This window comes from Enhydra lutris, unplaced genomic scaffold (genome assembly GCF_002288905.1).
Source record: "Enhydra lutris kenyoni isolate GAN:26980312 unplaced genomic scaffold, ASM228890v2 scaffoldscaffold78, whole genome shotgun sequence".
Classification (NCBI taxonomy): Eukaryota; Metazoa; Chordata; class Mammalia; order Carnivora; family Mustelidae; genus Enhydra; species Enhydra lutris.
The window spans coordinates 943,701-963,989 of NW_019154162.1; the positions used below are offsets into that span (position 1 = coordinate 943,701).

Genomic DNA, 20,289 nt, shown 5'->3' on the forward strand with positions numbered 1-20,289 from the left:
TACTTCTTGTTCTTGCTCGTTGAGAGACTGTCCATGCTCTGCTAATCTTCCTATGGGACCCACACGTTCATTCAGCAAGTCTTTTCAGAGAGTTTACTATGTGCCAAGCACATTCTCCCCCCTGGAGATCCAAGGCTGTGCATGACACGTAGTTGCTGGTGTTTCCCCTGCTGTGGTCTTCCTGGGATCCTTGGATCAGGAGTCTGTTTGTTACTATTGTGAATCATTCGTGCACTCTTCATTCATTCATTCATTCATTCATTCATTCACTCATTCATATCTTATATTTAGAACCTCTCTGCTGGACCAGGGGCTGGGTAGGAGCTGAGATTTTACTTACTTGCTGAACAGAGTAGATTACCCCTGACTTCAGAAAGCTCCATGGAAAGACAGATTGACCAAATAATCTTGAACATAATCATACATGCTCCCAAATAGGAGGATCGGTATGAAGTGAATACACAGAGTGCGAGGGGAGACTGAGAGGAAGGCTGGTTTTTAAGGGGGTGCAGGCCCTGTGTCAGGAAAGGAAGTGGGTGTCACTGTTCTCAGACTCTGCGAACAGAACCAATCCGGATCAATGACTTTTCTCAGAGGTTTGCCCTTTCCAATCCCTCTTACAAACCTCTGGCTGGTGATTCTGATCTCAGTGTCCTGCCTGTGCGTCTTATGCTGAAATCAGTGTTTGCTGTGGGGACTAGGTTATAAATACTGGAAAATTCTGCTTTCCTTAGTGGGAAGAAACTTCCTAACTGGGTTTTTAACTGAAAACAAATTTCCTAAATTTTCCCCAAATATGAGTGTGCTGGGAATTCCTCTGTGTGCTAGGCATAATAACATCCCCTTAATTCATCCTGATCCCCACATAGACTGTCTTGGCTGCCATGGCTAAAGGGTTTACTTTTACCTTCTCGTAGCATATTTCTAATATCATATAGGCTGCTCATACACTTAGCAAAATGGAAAAAAAAAAAAAAAAAAACAACAAACCCCACAAAGGTCCATGTCTTCCCATCCAAAATAAACACCCGTATAAAGGTGGGAATGATATTTTAGCTGGCACTTTGGTAAAGCCCAAGAATCTGAAAGTGACAGGAGGCATATGCATTTTAAAGGTCATTCCAATTACCATGCTTACTCATGCTAAGCTGCAGCTCTGGGGTTCTTGCGAGAAGATCACACACGGGAGTGGGAGGGGGATGAGAACATGTGGTGGGCAGCACTTGAGCAAATAGTAAGGACAGTGATACAAATTACTATTGTTTCCAATGATATGAAATAATTCTTCAACATCTGAGACATCTGAGAAGAAGAGGGGAGGCCAGCATTGATAAAGAACAGGGTGAATCCTCACAGTTCTAAAAAATGTTGATGCCGTGATGTCTTTTCCTGGAATCCACATTTTGCATGGTCGTGTGGGGACCCATGAGAAGAGGCCCTGCAGATGAGCTCCTGCTGCATTAAATTTGCCATTTGCAGCCACTTCATTCTTTACTTCATAGAGAATTCGTAACACAACTTTTCTTGATAGAATTATCCTAAATGTAGAGCCACTTTTGAGATAGGGAAATAAAATAGCAGAGAACTATTCTCTTAGTGGCAATTTACCTCATACCTCTCTCCTGCTTCCTGAAATATGTATTTTATTACAAGTCTAGTTGTGGCGAAATTCAGATTCTGGGCCTACACGTCACATGCCCTCTGGCACTGGATGGAGTGAGGCATTAAACGCAAACTTCCACATCCCCCTGCTTGCCTTTTGAGGTCTCCTTTGACTTCTCCTCCCTTTTCTTTCCTATACCCCTTACCTCCTATATTAATGCATCATTCTATCTATATGCATATACTGAGCATCTCCTGTGTTCCAGAATACATATAATCTCTGCCTGCAGGACACTTAAGAGCAAGAAAGCCAGACAAAATAGCAGACATTGTGCACAGGGACACTGGTGGCACTGAGGGGCATGAAAAACTTCATGTAGCTTTACCTCTGAGCTACATTTTGAAAGGCAAGCAGAAGTGAAAATAGCAGTGGAGGGGCACTCCCAAAGTGGACATACTCCCTGCCCCAGAGCAGTTGGTCTCATTCCAGCCCCCAGGCACTTGGCTGGAGTTTCCTCCCACATTCTTTTCCCCCAAATTTGTCCATCTCTCAAAGACTCCTTTGAATCCCACCTACTCTGTAGAGTCTCCCTGACTCTATGACTGATGCTCACAAAGACCTTTCCTTATGTGACTGTCTCTAGCACCTTCTTTTCTCTTTCATTTAGCCCCCAGTCATGACTGATACCTGTTTTATACCTTGCCTTCCGTGAGGTCTACTTCTGCCTTCTGTTGAGAGCACATGCTTTGCAGTTATTGTTGAATAAATTGAACCTTCACAGAATCTGCTGTCAGTAGCTGGGGATGAACTGCATGTGTAACAGACAGAACTCAACACCTGGAGTTAGATGTAATATCTTCTCAAGAGACGGAATGAAGTCGATCATCTTTAATATCTTTGCATGTCTCAAACTCTGGAGACGGTTGTCCAAGATTTGGGAATTAAGGCCCTTCACCTCTTTCTCATATTGAAAACTTCCCCATGTGGTTCGCACCAAGTATTGCTCTATTTGAATAGCTAGAGCGCCTAATAAAAGCAGCTGGTGCCAGCTGTCATCGTTCACGTGGTGTTAAGTGCTCCTTCTGTAAGCACTAGCAAGCAAGGGTATTTTTGTTTAGCAAGGCTATCATAAAATTAGACAAGCAAACCAGAGCAATGTGTTTGAAAATGTAGCCTATAAATATTACAGTGGAAGGAAGCACATGAGCACATTATCCTTATTACAATCTTATGCTTTAAGGAGAAATGGGGGGGGGTTGCAGCTCTGCAAGAAAAGGGGAGTCTGAATAGAAGCCAGCTCTAGAGAAACATACAGAATGTCTGTGGTGACTGTCAAAGGATGTCACCAGTCTCCTAGTAATAGGATCTGGGAAACGCATCCCCTAGATTCAGTGAGCTCTAAATAGGGTTCTGGAGACTGAGTTGGGAAGGCTTATGAAATTGTCATTGTTTACCTATTAGAAGTGGGATTAAAAAAAAAAATGAGGGGGTGCCAGTGTGTCTGTAACTCTGTCAGCTGTTTATCTGAAAGTGAAGTCATTGAAGATGAGTAAAGTTTCCCCAGGAGCCCAGAGAGCACCACCGGAATTATATACAATCCATACTCTGTCACATCTTTATTTTTTCTCTTTCTTTTTCTGAAATGCCTGGCAGAGACTTAAACAACATTGTTATTATTCATTGGGCTATGTCAAATTCTCTAGTGTTTTCCAACATAGAAAGTTACTTCCAACTTTTGCCAAATGCCATCTAAATCTTCTTTGTAAAAAAAAAAAAAAAGTATATATATGTATACATATATATGTATATATATTTCCATATATATATATACACAAATATATGGAAGATATATATTTTTTCTTCTCCTATGAAGTTTTTATCCTACTTGTTTCTATACCATACCTGGAATCATCTAAATTTAGTAGAATTCAACCATGGGATGGGTGCCATGCTAGGCTTTATCCTCTACCAATTGTCTTATTGAAATCTATATTAAATGTTTAAACCATTCTCATTTTATAAAGGAGGGAACTGAGGTTTATAGGTGTTAAATGACTTTTCCAAGATTATGTAGTTAGCAAGTATTAGAAGCTAATGGGCTCCCAAGCAACTTGGAAAAAAAAGGAATAGTGTTGCCCTTTCAGAATTAAGCCAAACATCTCATAGGTCTTAATGGATTATCTTGAAGATACACAGCATCTATTCCAGGCTGAATTATAACCAAATTAATGGCATCAAATGTGTCTCCTGAATTCCCATACTCCTGATGGCAGAGTGAAGGACCATCATGGATCTGACTCCCTAGGAATGGATAAAACCTATGGGGATGTAATATAAATGTTTGTTTCAATGAATTGAATACTAATTGGACTGGACATCTACTCCCCAGTAGAACATTGTGCAGTGATGGAAATGATCTCTTTTGTGTTGTCTACACTTAATCCTTAGCAGCTACTGAGATCTTGAAGTGTGGATGTTATGACAGAGAGAGATAATTTTTAATTTAATTTAATTTTAATAAATTTAGATCTAGATGAGCATGTGTGACTAATGCCCACCGTATTGGATGATACAAGACTAGACTCTCTGCTTGTGTCAGTTCCCATGGAACTACATTTTTTGGTGCTAATTTAGCAACCTAGGACTGCACCTGGGGTAACTCTAAAGATTAGGTGTAGGCCTCAGAATCAAGACCTGGTGAGTGAATGTAATGCCAACCACAGCAGCCCAGGTTGTGTATGACCATGGTAAACCTTTCTTTACCTTTCCCCAGAGACATTTATATCAGAAGAGAAAAGCTTATCACTCTTTGCTTTAATTTCTCCCAAGATCCTGGACAGACAAGTGCTTAACTGTTACTAGTTCAAAATGTCAAAAACTTTATATTATGTAAGATATAAGTATACTATGTAAAGTATTCTTTTGCTCTATCTGTTGACCAGTTCAAAGTTACCTTCTAAATAAGGATATACTTTGAGCAAATATAAACTTATTATTTAGTTATATATCATCAGTAAAACATTAGTTTTTTTTTAAAGAGAGTCTTCACTTTTATTAATTTTTTTTTCATCTCAAGTATCATAGAACATGCTAGAGTTAGTTATTGACAGATCTCTAAAACCCACCTGCCTGAATCCAAACAATTCAGAGTAAGAAGCAGACCAAGGGCCTACAAAAGCTGTGTGAGTTCACTCACAAATGTGGGTTTGGATCAGTCAGTCTGTCAGAGAGTACTGGCATTAAATTCAGAAATCCTGAAACCAACCTTATTCTGGTTTTAAGTTTAACTGACTGACCTAATAGTTTTGCAACCCATGAAGCTTACTGACCTATTGGAAGGGGACATATTGCATAATCTGGTGGATATATCAGGCCTTTTGTCAGTTATACTTTTTGATGTAAATCCACAAATTGGAATTCTAGTCCACACAAGTGTCTTGTTAAATTTGTTTGCATGAGTCACAGTACTGGAGACTAATGGTCCTGGTAATCTGGGAAGATTGGATTTCAGGGCTTGCAAGCTGAGACCAACCCTTGGATGGGATGCTTTCCAAGGTAAAGGCCATCCAATGGGTCTCTGTAGGCAAATAGTTGACTTCAACTGAGTATTTGTACCAGCACAAATGGACTCAACTCAAGATTCATACCAGACTGCAGATGCTGACCGAGCACAGTTCCTAGTGCTATCAATGGATTAAAAGCAATCTTGGGGCACCTGGGTGGCTCAGTTGGTTAAACATTTGCCTTTAGCTCAGGAGATGATCCTGGAGTCTTGAAATCTAGCCCTGCAGGGGGCGCCCTGCTCAGCACAGAGTCTACTCCCTCTGCCTCTCACCTGGCTTGTGCGTGCATGCTCGCGCTCTCTCTCTCTCTCTCTTTCTCTCAAATAAATAAAACCTTTAAAAAATAATTTAAAAAATAATCTTAAGATTTGACCCCAGCCACATTGGAACGTAGCTTCAAATTTTAGAATGCATAAAAATCACTTGAAATACTCTTTTAAAATGCAGATTTTTGGACTCTACAATCCCAGAGATTCTACTTAAGTCTAAAGGAGATGAAGACATGGAATCTGTGTTTTATCAAACACCTCAGGAAGTCTGCTGTTCAGTCACTCAGAAATACTGTGTCAGCAGATTAAACAAAGAAATTTCCTTATTTTGCTCATCATAATACAGTCGCATCCAAATTTTCTCTACACAGTGGGGGACAACACTCCTAGTTCTGCCTAATGTTAATGGTATTCTCTGAATAACGATTGCTTTGTTCAAATAAGTTTGAGAAATGCTGGAGTAAGTAAAATTAAATGGGTTTCTTTACTGCAGGATTTCTCAATATGTCATTTGGTGGTTGTGTGTGTGTGTGTGTGTGTGTGTGTGTAAATGTGCACCTTGCATTTACAGGCTATGCAAGAGGGGGATAATTAGAAAAATTTCACAACTTCACAAATATATTTGACCACAAAACCCTTCTTTCCACAGACTACTCACCCACATAATAAACTTTTGGAAATGTGAGTACATCAGAGTAAACACCAGGAGGTGGTCCGTACTGGAGACACTGTGGCTTCAAAAGCTAACATTAAAGAGAACCAGAAGGTCATAAGCAGATGTTAGCCTTCCTTTTTCCTTTTTCTCAATAAGGCAAATTTTTTCTATTAAGGAAAAAATTCCTTCTAATTTTGATGCCTTGAACTTCTGCTTTTGATTTGTATACTCCCAGATTTACATCCTGCCTTTTACACTTCTGTAATCTTAAATAAGCTGCTTAATACGTGGTCCTCACTTTCCTAGAGATAGTGAAAACTGCCTCACAGGATTGTTTTATGGATTAGCTGAAATAATTACTGTGATAGCCTAGCACTAAGTCTAACACACCAAGTGTACCATTTAATAAATGGTAGGGAGGTTAACATTCTTTCAGATGTATACATATTCGGGGAAAATTAAGGCAAAGAAGGAAAGAAATAAATATGATTCATTTCCTAAACCCTAGAGCTTGCAGATAGGCTGCAGTATTTGTACCCACCATGATGATGGCTTCAGAGATTCCCAGGGATTCCGCGACAGAATTTAGACTCAAAGGTAAGAGACTGCAGCGGATGACTAGTGGTATCTGCCGAAGAAGTACGAGGGAGAGAAAGCAACTTTTTCTTAGCCATCCAGGGAATATTAAACACAGAAATGCCAGGTGGCCCTTGGTCATCTAAGAACTGTCTGCCAGCATGCCATTCAGTTCCAACTGAATAAAAATACAATTGGTGTACAGTTATGGTCTGAACTTTGCAGTGCTGATTACCAATTTTCAGAAGAGACAGATCACTGTAGGCTTGGAACAAGTGTTCAGTTTTAGGATATCACTTAAGCCGAGCCTAAAATGACAGAAAAGATTGTATTTAAAAAAAAAAAAAAAAGATTTTATTGACTTATTTGAGAAAGTGAGAGAGAGAGAGAGAAAGAAGTGGGGAGGGGCAGAGAGAGACAGAGGAGCAGACTCCCTGCTGAGCAGGGAGTGGACACCAGACTCTATAGATCCCAGGACTGCAAGATCATGACCTGAGCCCAAGACAGCCACTTAACCCATTGAGCCACCCAGGCGCTTTGTTACAGGCAAAAGTAAGAGACATTGAATGCAGGCAGTGTGTGGTTCCATGTGTTAAGATGGGGAACGTGGGCAGTCCTTTAGAGGCCATCTATAATTTTATGTGTTTCAGATCTCTTCTCCTTTATTATCTTCTATTGTTCCTCCTTCCTTCCCTTCCCACCATATATGTCTGTGAAAACTCTGGCAGAGGACCAGAAGCCAGGAGACGAGAACAGAGTGGACTGACCCATCAAGCTGGGCTAAACTGGTGCCCTCTGAGGAGTCCTAAACTTGACATTAGAGAGAAAAGTTCTTTTCTAACAGAGGACAGCTTAGATTGCAAAACTTGGCCATTCACAGCCATACTCCCTGCCTCAGAGGGGTAGTTAGGATACAGACAGCATGAGGGAAGTCAGCCCGCAGAGCAAAGCAAAGGACAGGGAGCAGTGGATCCATCCTGGTTGTACGCAGGTACACGGGCTCACCTGCTCTGTATCCCCGTTCTCCCTGCTGCTTGCAGTTCCGCTCTTAACTGTGTCCTGTGAGCCTGTGTCTCCTCCTTGACCTAGGATGGCTTAAATGTTGAGTATTTTCCACTAAGGTTCTCCTGAATATAAGACATTTCAGATCTTACTTTCCATACTTGTAAGTCAGATAATGAAGACTCTAACAAGCCGAAAGGAAAACAAAAACAAACAAACAAAAACAGATATATAATAATCATAGGAAGGATTCGGTATTTTCTTTCTTGTTTGTGTTCTCCAATATCTCTGTGTTCCAGGGTCAAAGCATTTTAGCTGAAATTGGATTCAGGGCCTATGCCCAGGACAGACACAAATTCAGGGACCAAGGAAACTGTTCACTGGCTGTGGGAGGAATCATGGTGCCTACCTGTGGTGGCCAGTGGTTCTACAGCTAAGCAAGGCATGACACTTGAAGGATTCAGGTCTCTGCTGAAGCCCCAGAAACAGAGCTTAACTCAGAGCAGTGGCTGCTCCCTTCCCTCCAGGAAGTCAGGTTTGCTCTGCCAGTAGACAGGACTCTGATAAAACTTAAATGAGCGAAGATGAAATGTGACCTTTTTTAGCAGCTCCTGAGGTTAGCACCAGAGAATGGAAATGTCAGATCTGCATAGACAGGCTAAGTAGCAAACTGAGCTTAGCAACTTGCAGACCAAAGCTCTCTGTTCATGTGCAGGGAGAAACATATCTGTTACAAAAAGAAAGAAAAGAAAATACACAGTCTAGGTCTGAGTGAATGAAAAGAATAATGAGTTTATTGACACTTATTCGCGTTCCGCCAGACCTTATTTAGTTTTTAAAATGATTTAGAAATTATTTTTGCCTTGATTTTACTAAAGAGGAAACTAAAGCCCAGAAAAACATAATTTCGAACGTATCAAGAGCCAGAAAATGACAATAACTAAGATTTGAACTTGGATCTCCCTAATCTGAAGTCTGGGTTGTTGGAATGGACCCTGTGCCCTCTGTGAAGAAGCCCACGTTGTCCTTTAGGGGATGGTCCCAGACCAGCCCTCAGTGGTAGCAGGCTCAAAAATGAGAGCCTCTGGTAGAGGCCCTAATTCTCTGGTTCTTAAACAGCAGCTCAAGTTTAATTTGATAGCATGACCTTTAAAGTGAAAAATAGAAGAACCTTATAAACATGCCCACATGGGTCAGCATCCTGGATAATCCAGCCCTGCTGGTATCCTGTCTGTTCATACTCTTTGTGGATTCCAGGGGCCATGGCAGAGACCACAGCAGCCAGGGCTGGCCTTGCCAGCCCTAATATCCACTGGAAAATAAAACCTTGGCAGAGTCAGGATAATAAAACTTGAAAGGAGATTGATAAACCCAATCATAACCTGTGTCCTTTTTGTCATGTATCTGAGAGGTTTTCCTTCTTTCTTGTTTTGGCAATGATTTTTTTTTTTTAAAATTCTGCCAAATAAAATCATAGGACTATCTGTAAAAGATAAAAGTAATTATTTGAGGATCAAATTAAGTATTTCTACACTTGGTCTGTGAAAACAATGAAGCTCTTTGAGAGATCGCACACTGCAGTCCTGTGTTAGCTTCAGGACTCAGTTTATGTAGCTCTTCTAAATATTTTAAAAATTCTGATTAATATAGGTAAGTAGCTACCAATAGATACAGGTTTTGAATACCTTCCCCTGAAATAGCTGATATTTTTCAGTAAGATTTATCTAGCAGTGTTCCAAAGTTGGTGTAATTTTTCTACTTCAGATTTGTGACCTGTATTCATTCCTTATAAATACAAAAGTCAGATAAATGCATAGTCAGTGTTATTGCTTTCTAGAATATGACATTTTTTTTTGATGTCATGTTCATCCATTCACTTGTTCTTGCTGTTATTATGCAGTGGAAAGAACATGTGGCTAGCAGATGTTCCTGAGCTTGGCTGGGCTTAAATGGGTTTATGTGGGTTTAAGTGTAGCAGAGGCCTCCCTTCAGCCACTCTATGTTCTGGGGCCTGAGCAGACCCCAAGGCACCCAGCTGGTGCAGTGCAGCATTCCTCATCATAGATGACACTAGTACACTCTTACTCCCATGAATACATAGGGAAAGCAGAAAAAGATTGACATCAAGGTCTCCAGGGTTAACCTGAAGCACAAAACTAGCAAATTGCTGTGCATTGTATTAAAATATGATACAGGGGCACCTGGGTGTCTCAATTGTTAAGTCTCTGACTCCAGCTCAGTTCATGATCTCAGGGCCCTGGGATTAAGCCCTACATCAGGTTCTGCATGCATCAGGCTCTGCATGTGTCAGGCTCTGCACTCAGCAGGGATTCTGCTTGAGATTCTCTCTCTCCCTCTCCCTCTGCCCCTCTCTTCACCTTCACTCTCTCTCTCTCTGTCTCAAATAAATAAATTCTAAAAAAAAAATCTGATACAAAAAAAAATCTGATACATAACACATTGTGTTTAATTTAAAATTTAAGAAAGAAATAGAAATATTTGCAAGAAGAGCCCAAGAACTAGAAAAGAGAAAAAAGAAATCCCCCTAATTTGCAACCCCTCTGACCCATCTCTATTGAATGGTTCTGGAACTTGAACTCAACTGGACCCTTGGTATTCACTGCACTTTGAGAACCAGCAGCTCTGGCCCTGTCAGGGAACTTGTCAATGCAGAACCTCAGTCTCTAACCCAAAACTACTGTATCACATTTTAAACAAAATTTAAGCATGGAACCAGACAATAGAATCATTCCTATTCCTAGTGGGATATGAATGATGGTCTAAATTTTAAGAATAAGGCCATTCTAGTAATCTGGAAAGCTCTATTGTTTGCATTTCCTGATTAATATAACAATTGGGATGTCATCTCCAGGATGCAAAAACAGAATCATTCCACTGGAAGGCACACAAAACCTTCTACCCTACTGATATGTAATAGATAAACCCAGACCAAATTTCTCTCCCATAGGTCTAGAGCCTGTCTGTAAATTAGGTGGTGTGTTTCCATTCCAATGAAGCACTTCTAGGCCATTGAGACAAATGGATTGATTAGGGAAATTCAATTTGGCCTTATTTCATCAAAATGATCCATATCAGGGACACCTGGATGGCTCAGTCAGTCTGCCTTCGGCTTGGGTTGTAATCCCGGGATCCTAGGATCAAGTCTGACTTCTGGCTCCTTGCTTGACAGGGAGCCTGCTTCTCCTTCTGCCCGCTGCTCCCCCTGCTTTTGTGCTCTCTCTCTTTCTCTGACAAATAAATAAATAAGTTGAAAAAATGATCCATATCAGGTTAATAGGTTCCCTTGTGATTTTTAAAAAAACGTTATATTGTTATTTGGAGAAAACAGACATTTATCTTTGTGAAATAACCAGGTGGCTATGATTTGGTATTAGTTTTGTGGTCTCTGCTTACTTCTCATATTAACAGTATTGGACTAGATAACACTGATATATTCATGAATCAGAACATCCTTTGCTTTAGGGCGCCTGGGTGGCTCAGTGGGTTAAAGCCTCTGCCTTCGGCTCAGGTCATGATCCCAGGGTCCTGGGATCGAGCCCCGCGTCGGGCTGTCTGCTTCGTGGAGAGCCTGCTTCCTCCTCTCTCTGCCTACCTCTCTGTCTACTTGTGATCTCTCTCTGTCAAATAAATAAATAAAAATGTTAAAAAAAAAAAAAAAGAACATCCTTTGCTTTGAAGAAATGGCCTTTGAAGAGCACTGAGCCTCTCTTGGCATAAAGTTGAGGTTTGCAGATGAGTGGAAAGAGGACCTTCCCGTTTTTGCCATCAAAAGCCGGGACAGGGGGATGCCTGGGTGGCTCAGTTGGTTAAGCAGCTGCCTTCGGCTCAGGTCATGATCCCAGCGTCCTGGGATCGAGTCCCACATCGGGCTCCTTGCTCGTCAGGGAGCCTGCTTCTCCCTCTGCCTCTGCCTGCCATTCTGTCTGCCTGTGCTCGCTCTCTCCCTCTCTCTCTCTGACAAATAAATAAATAAAATCTTAAAAAAAAAAAAAAAAAAGCCAGGACAGGGAGGAGGTGTGCCCACACTGTGCATGCTGGGGTCTGTCTGGAAGCTGGGCAGTACTTGGGGTCACTGAGGTGCACAGCAAATTCCTTTGACCACCATTGGTTTGTCCATTATCTGGGGATCTTCTCTGCAATGATTGACAATTGGCTCCCTGCTGTGAACTAGACCCTGGGAAATTTAGGAAACTGACTTCTGACACCTTTCTTTTTATTCACTTAATTCCTTAATGTCTGCATCTGTTGTAATTACAACAAATTTCAATTATAATGAAGATCCAACTGTGGGGGTAAAATGGGATTATGGTAATTGTTAGAATGGAGAGGCATAGAAATAGGTTTCAAAAGCTTTCAGGGAAGCTATCTGACCAAAATAAGATCAATGCAGTTGGCTGCTAATTAAAGCAAACAGACAAAGGAACGCAACCTAGCTGATTTTTAATGTATGAGCTTCATTAAAAGGCTTACATTAGTCAGCTTGCGTTTTGAGGACTATTGAAATGTTTTGTTCTTTTTGTCTCTAAGGAAAGCATATAGAAATTGAAACTGACCTTCAACTGTATAAAGAAGGGATGAGAATTCTTAAAAAGGGAAGTAACTCAATGGAGCATAAATACATTCAGGCTCGTTTATAGGTAACCATTTATCTGAACATTTGGGAATTTCAAAGGCCTGCCAATAGATGTCCTATTCATTTCAATCTGTTATGGGGAATGAGGAAGAGGGAAATTTCATACTGAGGAAAATATTTCTGTGGGTGTTTATAGAAATACACTGTTTTTTTAGGCTGATCTAAACAAATGACTTCCTCTAGCTGTGTTCAGGTTGGGGATTTTTTTGTGGGGTGTACATGTGTCTAACAGTGTATGTGTTTAAATAACTGTAATAGAAGGGTAGATAATCAGCAACACAGTTAACCATTGTGCAGATTTTCTTAGACACAAGACCCGTTCCTTTTAATTTTTACAAGAGACTTAAAATTACATGGATCAATAGAGGGCCGTAATGAATGTGATCATTAGGAGTGTATTACCAGGTGGGCTTTCTTCCAAGGAGCAGAGGCTTCACCCACTGAATTTTATTTTCAGACTTTAACAAGGGAGGTAGAGTTAGTTAGACCTTGATTTGAGTGCCTGCTTTGTGCTGGTGGGTGACCTGGAGCTCTCTAAGCCTCTGTGGCTTTATGCAGAAAACCAGATTCATTCACCTGAACCTCTTCTCTTGTCCAGCTGATCTCCTGCTTTGGCTAAGAATGCACTGGGACAGCCTGACTCACTCTTCTTCTTAGAGACCATTTCTTAAGTGAATGAGCTTCTCTTTGCTGCTGTCTAATAGCAAAATAAAATGCGAATGTAAGCCCATGTATATGTTTATTTCCAGTTTATTATAAAGCCATGACCAACCCAGAAATAAAAAGTGGAATGGTACTTTTATGCCCACATTTAACTACTTTTAACAGATTACTGATTTGGACCATTTCTTTCTAGATCTTATTTTCTCTTCAATGAGGGCAATAACAGCAGAAGCTACACATGATACTCTGCAATGTGCTTTCTGTAATTAATAGTATATTGCACATGTAGAACTTTCCAGTATCCTTACATATCGATGTATGGACTCATTTTAATTGCCTCATACATGCCATAGTATGGAGGTGCATCGTTTCTTCAGCCATTCCCCAAATGGTGGACTATGTTTCCATTTTTTAAGTTGTTGATAGTTATAATAATTTTACATATATATTTTAAAAAAATTGTATCTCCTTATTTGAGAGAGAGGAGAGCACGAGGATGAGTGGGGGAGGGGCAGGGGGAGAGGGAGAGAGAGAGAGAATCTCAAGCAGACTCCACATTCAGCACGAAGCTTGACATGGGGCTCAATCCTACAACCCCAAGATCATGACCTGAGCCAAAATCAAGTATTGGATGCTTAACTGACTGAGCTACCCAGGGGCCCTAGTAATTTTGCATATATCTTTGTGCATGTAAGAAAGTATTTCTGGGGCATTATTCCAAGAAGTGGAATTGATAAGTCAAAGTATATATATAATCAAAATTTTGGAAATGCCACTGCATCAGTGGCAATGCCCTTCACAAGTTCCACAAACAGCAAGGAACATAATAGGGAAACACTTTAAAGGCCATAGAGGAACAATGTGTAAAATAAGAAAAAATACTCAGAAAACATAAAGAAAATCAAAAGGACAACTATCTAATATATTAAAAATAATGTAAATTAAAGGAAGTAATGCTTTCTTTTTTTCCCTTGGACACTTGCAAATTAAAGAAAATAAAATAAAATCAAAGGATGGCTAGTTTTAAAAAGACAGATTCACCTCACTACTGTTTAGGGGAGATGAGGGCATCTGGGAGGAGAATTTGGTTAATAGAGTGAACCTAAAATCCATTGTTTTCAACCAAAAAGTACTCACTAATGTGATAGAGACACAGAAGAAAAGGAAGTAGAGAAGGAATTCAGTACTTAGCAAAGAGAAGCTGCCCTCAGGGTGAGGCTCAGGGTCCTGTGCAGAGCCTGTGGACTACACTGTGCTCCCCCATAAAGTGGATTAGGAAGGTAAAACTTAAAACCTGAATGACCAGCCAACACAGGTGTGATGAAACTGTGGTATGCACAAAGGAGGACTTTTTTATGCAGATAAGATGCTTTGTAAGGTTATTTTTGTTTCAAAGAGTGATACTGAGTTTCTTAAAATTATAAACTCAAAATCTCGTTTTTTTAGTTTTCTTTTTTATTCTTTAAAAAATTCAGTTTATAAAACTGTATTCTATTAAGTCTAGCGAGTATTAGAACTCAGGTCTAAATGCCCTTTGAATAATGCTTAATCCCTTTTATGGATTTAGTTACTTAAATACCTTCAAATACATTAAACTTCATTTATGATATGATTGATTTACTTTCCAAGTTGTACAATTTATGGCATCACAAGAGAGAATGCCACAAATATTTCTAAAAGTTAAGTATCCAGAAAATGAACATTTAACTTTGGGGAACTGAATTTGTCTTAGATGTTCTAGGAAGATTTTTAAGGTCTAAATCAATTATACTTCACTATTTATTAATTTAAAGATTTTATTTATTTATTTGACAGAGAGAGACACAGCGAGAGAGGGAACACAAGTAGGGGGAGTGGAGGAGGCTTCCTGCTGAGCAGGGAGCCCTATGCAGGGCTCATGACCTGAGCTGAAAGCAGATGCTTAATTACTGAGCCACCTAGGTGCCCCTGTTCTTCACTTTTTAAATTGGAGTTTGCAAGACATATTAAATAGGCCAAATTCCCTTAAAAATTAGAAATACCAAAGAACCTGAAAAAAATATATAACTAAGGGTTAACATCTGTTAAATTAGGCTGGTGAGCACATCAATTGTTTTTGTTGATTTTGGGGGACCGGGCTTCCATGTGTGTCAAATACGCAGAATTAAAGGAAAGAAAATTAAAAAAAAAAAAAAAATTACAAATACCGAAGAACTGTTATTTTTCTTTCCCCAAAGTTTATTATAATCTTGCTGCAAGAGAAAGACCTAGCTCAGACAAATTCAAAGATCCATTCTTGGGGCGCCTGGGTGGCTTAGTGGGTTAAAGCCTCTGCCTTCGGCTCAGGTCATGGTCCTGTGGTCCTGGGATCAAGCCCCGCATCGGGGTCTCTGCTCGGTGGAGAGCCTGCTTCCTCCTCTCTCTCTGCCTGCCTCTCTGCCTACTTGTGATCTCTGTCTGTCAAACAAATAAATAAAAATCTTAAAGATCCATTCTTGGCAGGAGCTGTCTTGAAGACAATTTTTTGGGGGGATGGGCTATCAAAGATATCCCTCGTAAGACTGAATTTTTAAAAAATAATAATTATTATTACACTCCTTGACTTGTTACAAGACTGTTTAAGTTAGGTTCCTTTTGAAGTGGACCGTCAACCGACATTGGTCTTTATCCTATTAAAGTCCATTATAAATATGTTTAAGCATTTTATCAAAGTCAAGAATATTAGTTTCTTCACAAGAAGACGTAGATTATATCATATAGAAGTTTCTGGCTGAGATCATCTTTGGGACCATTTTTCTCTCTCAATACCTTATTCCTTCTTAACCCCCAAGCATTAATACTGAGGTTTTGATTGTCATAAACTTTTGGTACTAAATTCAGAAATTTGGAGGACTAAAAATTCTGTGTTAAAAGAGAACACTACCTATGCTGAGTGATGGAGATGTGAGCACAAGCTTGGTTAATCCCAGTGGAACACCCCGAGAGCTGTGTACATGTGAGTGTTCAGTCAATGGCTCCAGGACATCCTGGCAGGCTGGCCATGAAGCCCGTAGTCCTGCATTCAAAGGCCAACTTTGGATCCTGAGTTTATTTTCTGTTTTGCTGAATAGACCTTGATGGACTTCTGCATTTTTCTCTATTTGTAGGATTATACAATTACAAAGTTTATTTTAAACATTATGTCACTAATTTTTAGATTGGTCAAATAGCTTTGTCTAGCTTGGGATAACATACATTCTTCCAAAAGCAGGTACAGACTAGAAACAATCACATTAACTCATATAGGCTTAAGAAATGTAGAGGGAGTCTCCATCATCTGGGGGAAGAAAAAAAAAAGGAAAGGAAAGAAATCAGAGCAAGAGTAGGGTAGGGACAGGGGCTATCCTAGCAGTAACTTTATTTGAAGAATTTCTTATTTTAAGAATTCAACAATTTGGTTGTGAAAAGAAATTGAAAATAGAATCAAAATCTCTTTTCCCTGCTCTTCATCACTGAATTTATAGAATTTGTAGACTGAATTATATATCATTATGCTAATTGTATAATAAATATGCCTTTATTCTCTAGTTCAGGTTTATTTATTGTCAATTGACCCGTTTGTCACTATCTTTCTATGCTCTAACCTCACAGCTCCAAGTTTGCTAATGACTTTCTGGAATCAGTGGTAACTATATGAAGGCCCCTCCATCCCACTCTTCGCAGAAGAGTGCCTTAATGCACGCTCAGAGTTCACCTTTAAGGAGGTGCGTCATCTGGCGTTTGGCAGAGAGAGGATGTATGGTGCTTGGGAACACAGGTTTCAGTGACAGGTAGCATAGCTCACGTTCCTGGCTCTGTCACTTTGTATCTGGGCAAGTTGTTTACCCTCCTCTTGTCTTTCTTCTCTTATTAAACAGGGGAAATAAAACATTAAAACAACATCTCAGACATGATGGTGAGCACATGTCAAAGTTTCATTTTAGGTTGTTCATAAGAGGAAAGTTTTTGGTGGATGTGTTTTGTAGGAGATTAGCTGTGAAAACTACGTTCCGTTAAACGCCATTAGGATAGTCACAAGGCTGGCTAAAGGTCATTGCGTTTTGCAGTACCTTGTTAAAGGTAACAATAATCAAGGTGAAGGAAAGTGTCCTGATCGTGCTGAAGGTTTTTTTGTTAAACCAAGTGCACCTAGAGAGAGCACATCCATCCAGGTCCAGCTGCATATGAAGGATCGTTAGAAATTTAGGAGATAGGAATTCCGAGTGCTTATCTCCTAACAATTTGAATTGAGGGCCTTACCCCTAAGATTGTGACAGAGCTCTCACTCTTAATGGGCTTTTCTTACTCTGGTAGCCCCTCCACTGTTCTCTTTCTGGGTCATGCCTTCAGTGCCTAGTTTATGGCAAGTGAAAAAAGAAAGTACCAGTTTAAAGAAACTGATTAAAGACTATGGAAATTATACTCATAAAACTGCCCTTGTTAAATAAGCATATTGGGGTTATACATCTTTTATTTTGAGTGTCAGCTTTACAGATGACTTTTTCTAATCATAGTATGTATTGAACCAAAATGAACCAAGCTAGAAGCATCCATTCTTTTTTTTTTTTTCCTCCTCATTTTAGGAATATTAGATTGTCCTTTACCAAAACACTCTTTTTGTCTTTCAGAAATATATCATTTTTTTTTAAAGTGACCACAAGCAATGAATTTCTATCCTACACTTTCCTTGGTAAATTGAGTTTATTAACACTTCAATACAAAGTCTATGTGAGGCTTATTAAGGATATGTTCAAAGTGCCCAGATATTTCTTACTGTTTTCCCCAAGACCTCTCCTACGACATGCTCAACTGAATTTGGAAATCTTCATTTTTAAAATATTTTAAAGTACAGAATAGAGGGAGAAATGTGTGTTTTCATTTCTTTTTGTATTTATAGAATTCTGTTTTACAAAGAGTTAAGATTCCATTACTTGAAAATCACTGAATCCCGGTTTGAGCCAGCCTGAAAGGAATGGGGGTTTCTCTAGAAAGATCTCAGGTTATCTCACAGCATGTGATACAGAGTAAAACAGCCAGCCCTCAGGAAGTTCAGGGGTGCAACCAAATCTTGGAAACAACAGGAACCAGCCACACAAGTTCTATCAGGACTCTCCATCTGTCTTTTCTGCTGCATTCTGCACCCCAACATTCTCTCTCTCTCTTTCTCCCTTTCTCTTTTACAACATGTAAGTTTTCTTCTTGTGGCTGAAAATGTGGTCCCTTTAGAACTTCTGAGTTTTCTATTTTATAGCTTCAGCCATTAAAAAGAGTCCAACCTAAAACTCCTTGGCACCAAAACCAACAAGTTACAGGATTAAATGCCTACCAACCTGGCTTTGTTCAACGTTCCATCTTTTTTCTTTTTTGGAATATTTATTTATTTGAGAGTGAGAGAGAGAGAGAGAGAGAGAATACATATTGGGGATGGACAAGGGAAAGAGAGTTTTCAGCAGACTCCCCACTAAATGGGAGCCCTACAATGGGGCTAGATCTCACAACCCTGAGATCAGATCTGAGCAGAAACCAAAAGTTGGATGCTCAACCAACTGCACCACCTAGGTCCCCTCAGCTCTCCCTCTTTAAAGCAATTAACTTTATGTTAGGGAAGGAAGAGGAGCTAATAATAGTATAATTTGCCAATCATGGTGTGCCAGTGAGTTGTATGTGTGTGGGTCTTTATTTGGTATTGGGGGAAGGAGAGTGGAATGGAGTTGGATAGGGATAAAGACAGGAGTGTGTGGACAGTTCCAGAGGGAAAATCTGTCGAGAAAATGCATTGCAGGAGCAGCATAATTCAGAAGCAGGGAGGTGCTCAGATATAAGAGAAGAAAGGTATAAGGTGAGTGGGTTTTCATGAGCTAGCCCCATAGGCTTTCCCTCAGGACATACCCTGAGGCAGAGGTCCTTGCTTGGAATATGTAGATGAGGACACTGATGCTTCAAGGTTCTGTAACTCCCCACAGCACAAGGTTAGTCAGGGAGAGGGACTTTGGTCCATCTCAGTGACAAATCTGTTTCTTACCCTTTTTTTTTTTTTTTTTTTTTTTTTTACCAACTGGGAATGGGAATCAAGAGGAAGGATAAAATCTGTATTAGGGAAGGCACCCCTTGTTTTTGTTTATGTATTGATTGGTTGATTTCTGTGAACGTGTTCCACAGAAAATTTACTGGTTCTTTTTTCCCCTATTCTGTTCTTTAAGCCATAGTTGGGTACCATGGAGTCACCAATATGCTTTCCCCAAACATAAGCTCTGTCAGCACAATTGTGTGTTTGCTGTGCTGAGCGGAAAACTTCTAATAATGTCTGAACATATGCAGGAATATTAGTTTCTGAGCTTTGAAACAATCATTGCTGGAGGGTTTCCTACCTATATAGGACATTAAGGATAAATCATCTTACTTTTGCTTGCCTCACATTCTCAGAGGCTACACAATGAACCCTTTTATTATATTAGACTACTTCCATAACCTCATTGTTCACACCCCCTCCCTTTTTAAATCAGTGGGATTTTTTCCCCCTATAAAGATTATTTCAAGAATTGCAGTATTTATCACTGCTTTTAATCTTAATTTTATTCATTATATGTATTGAGCACTTGCCAGGTTATTTCTTGGTCACAACAGTGCCTGCCTGCCATGTAGATATTTTAAATCATGTATGTAAGAAGTGAAGAGAATTGCCCAAAGACGCCATGCAGTGAATAGCTCAGCTGGTATTTGAACTCAGATATAAGTGACCCTCAAGCCCATGATCTCTGTCCAGAAGATAGGAGCATTGCCTTTACTCCCATTACCTCAAGTGTTACTTGACATCTATTCTTCCTATCAGTTTTGCAGTGCAATATATTTGGTTTGCTTTGTTGTGACCATGCTTCATATCTCAGATTTTCACTTAATCCAGTCTCTGTCTGTTATAATCCTTTTTGCTAACTGTTTGCTGTAGCTTTATGATAGCCCATTCATTTTATGTACCACAACGTCCCTAAGAAATTTTCCAGTATTGGACATTATATTTTGAGATATATGCTTAAGATAGAGCCATTTAAGTGTGATTGTGAGGTCAAATTCTACAAATGATTTGGAGCATTTTTAATATGTGTGGTGAAAATATTTTTCAGAATAGTCATACTGTTTTCATTGTAAGTAATAAAGGCTTTATTTTAAGGTGGGTGGGGCTGGCATTTTTTGAAATGACAGAATTTCCTTGCGTGTTACATGAGCAGGTACCATCTTTTCAAATTTCATGTGTAGTTTAAAATAGATTCCTGGCCATCACCCAAAAGAGAGTCATGAGGACAGTGACCTCA

General features: G+C 39.7%; 1 protein-coding gene across 3 annotated transcripts in view; it reads left to right on the forward strand.

Annotated features, from left to right (window-relative positions):
* The window catches only part of LOC111160860 (contactin associated protein like 5), an 823,942-nt gene that overhangs the window by 472,002 nt on the left and 331,651 nt on the right, over positions 1-20,289 (forward strand). The gene's annotated exons all lie outside the window — the stretch shown is intronic.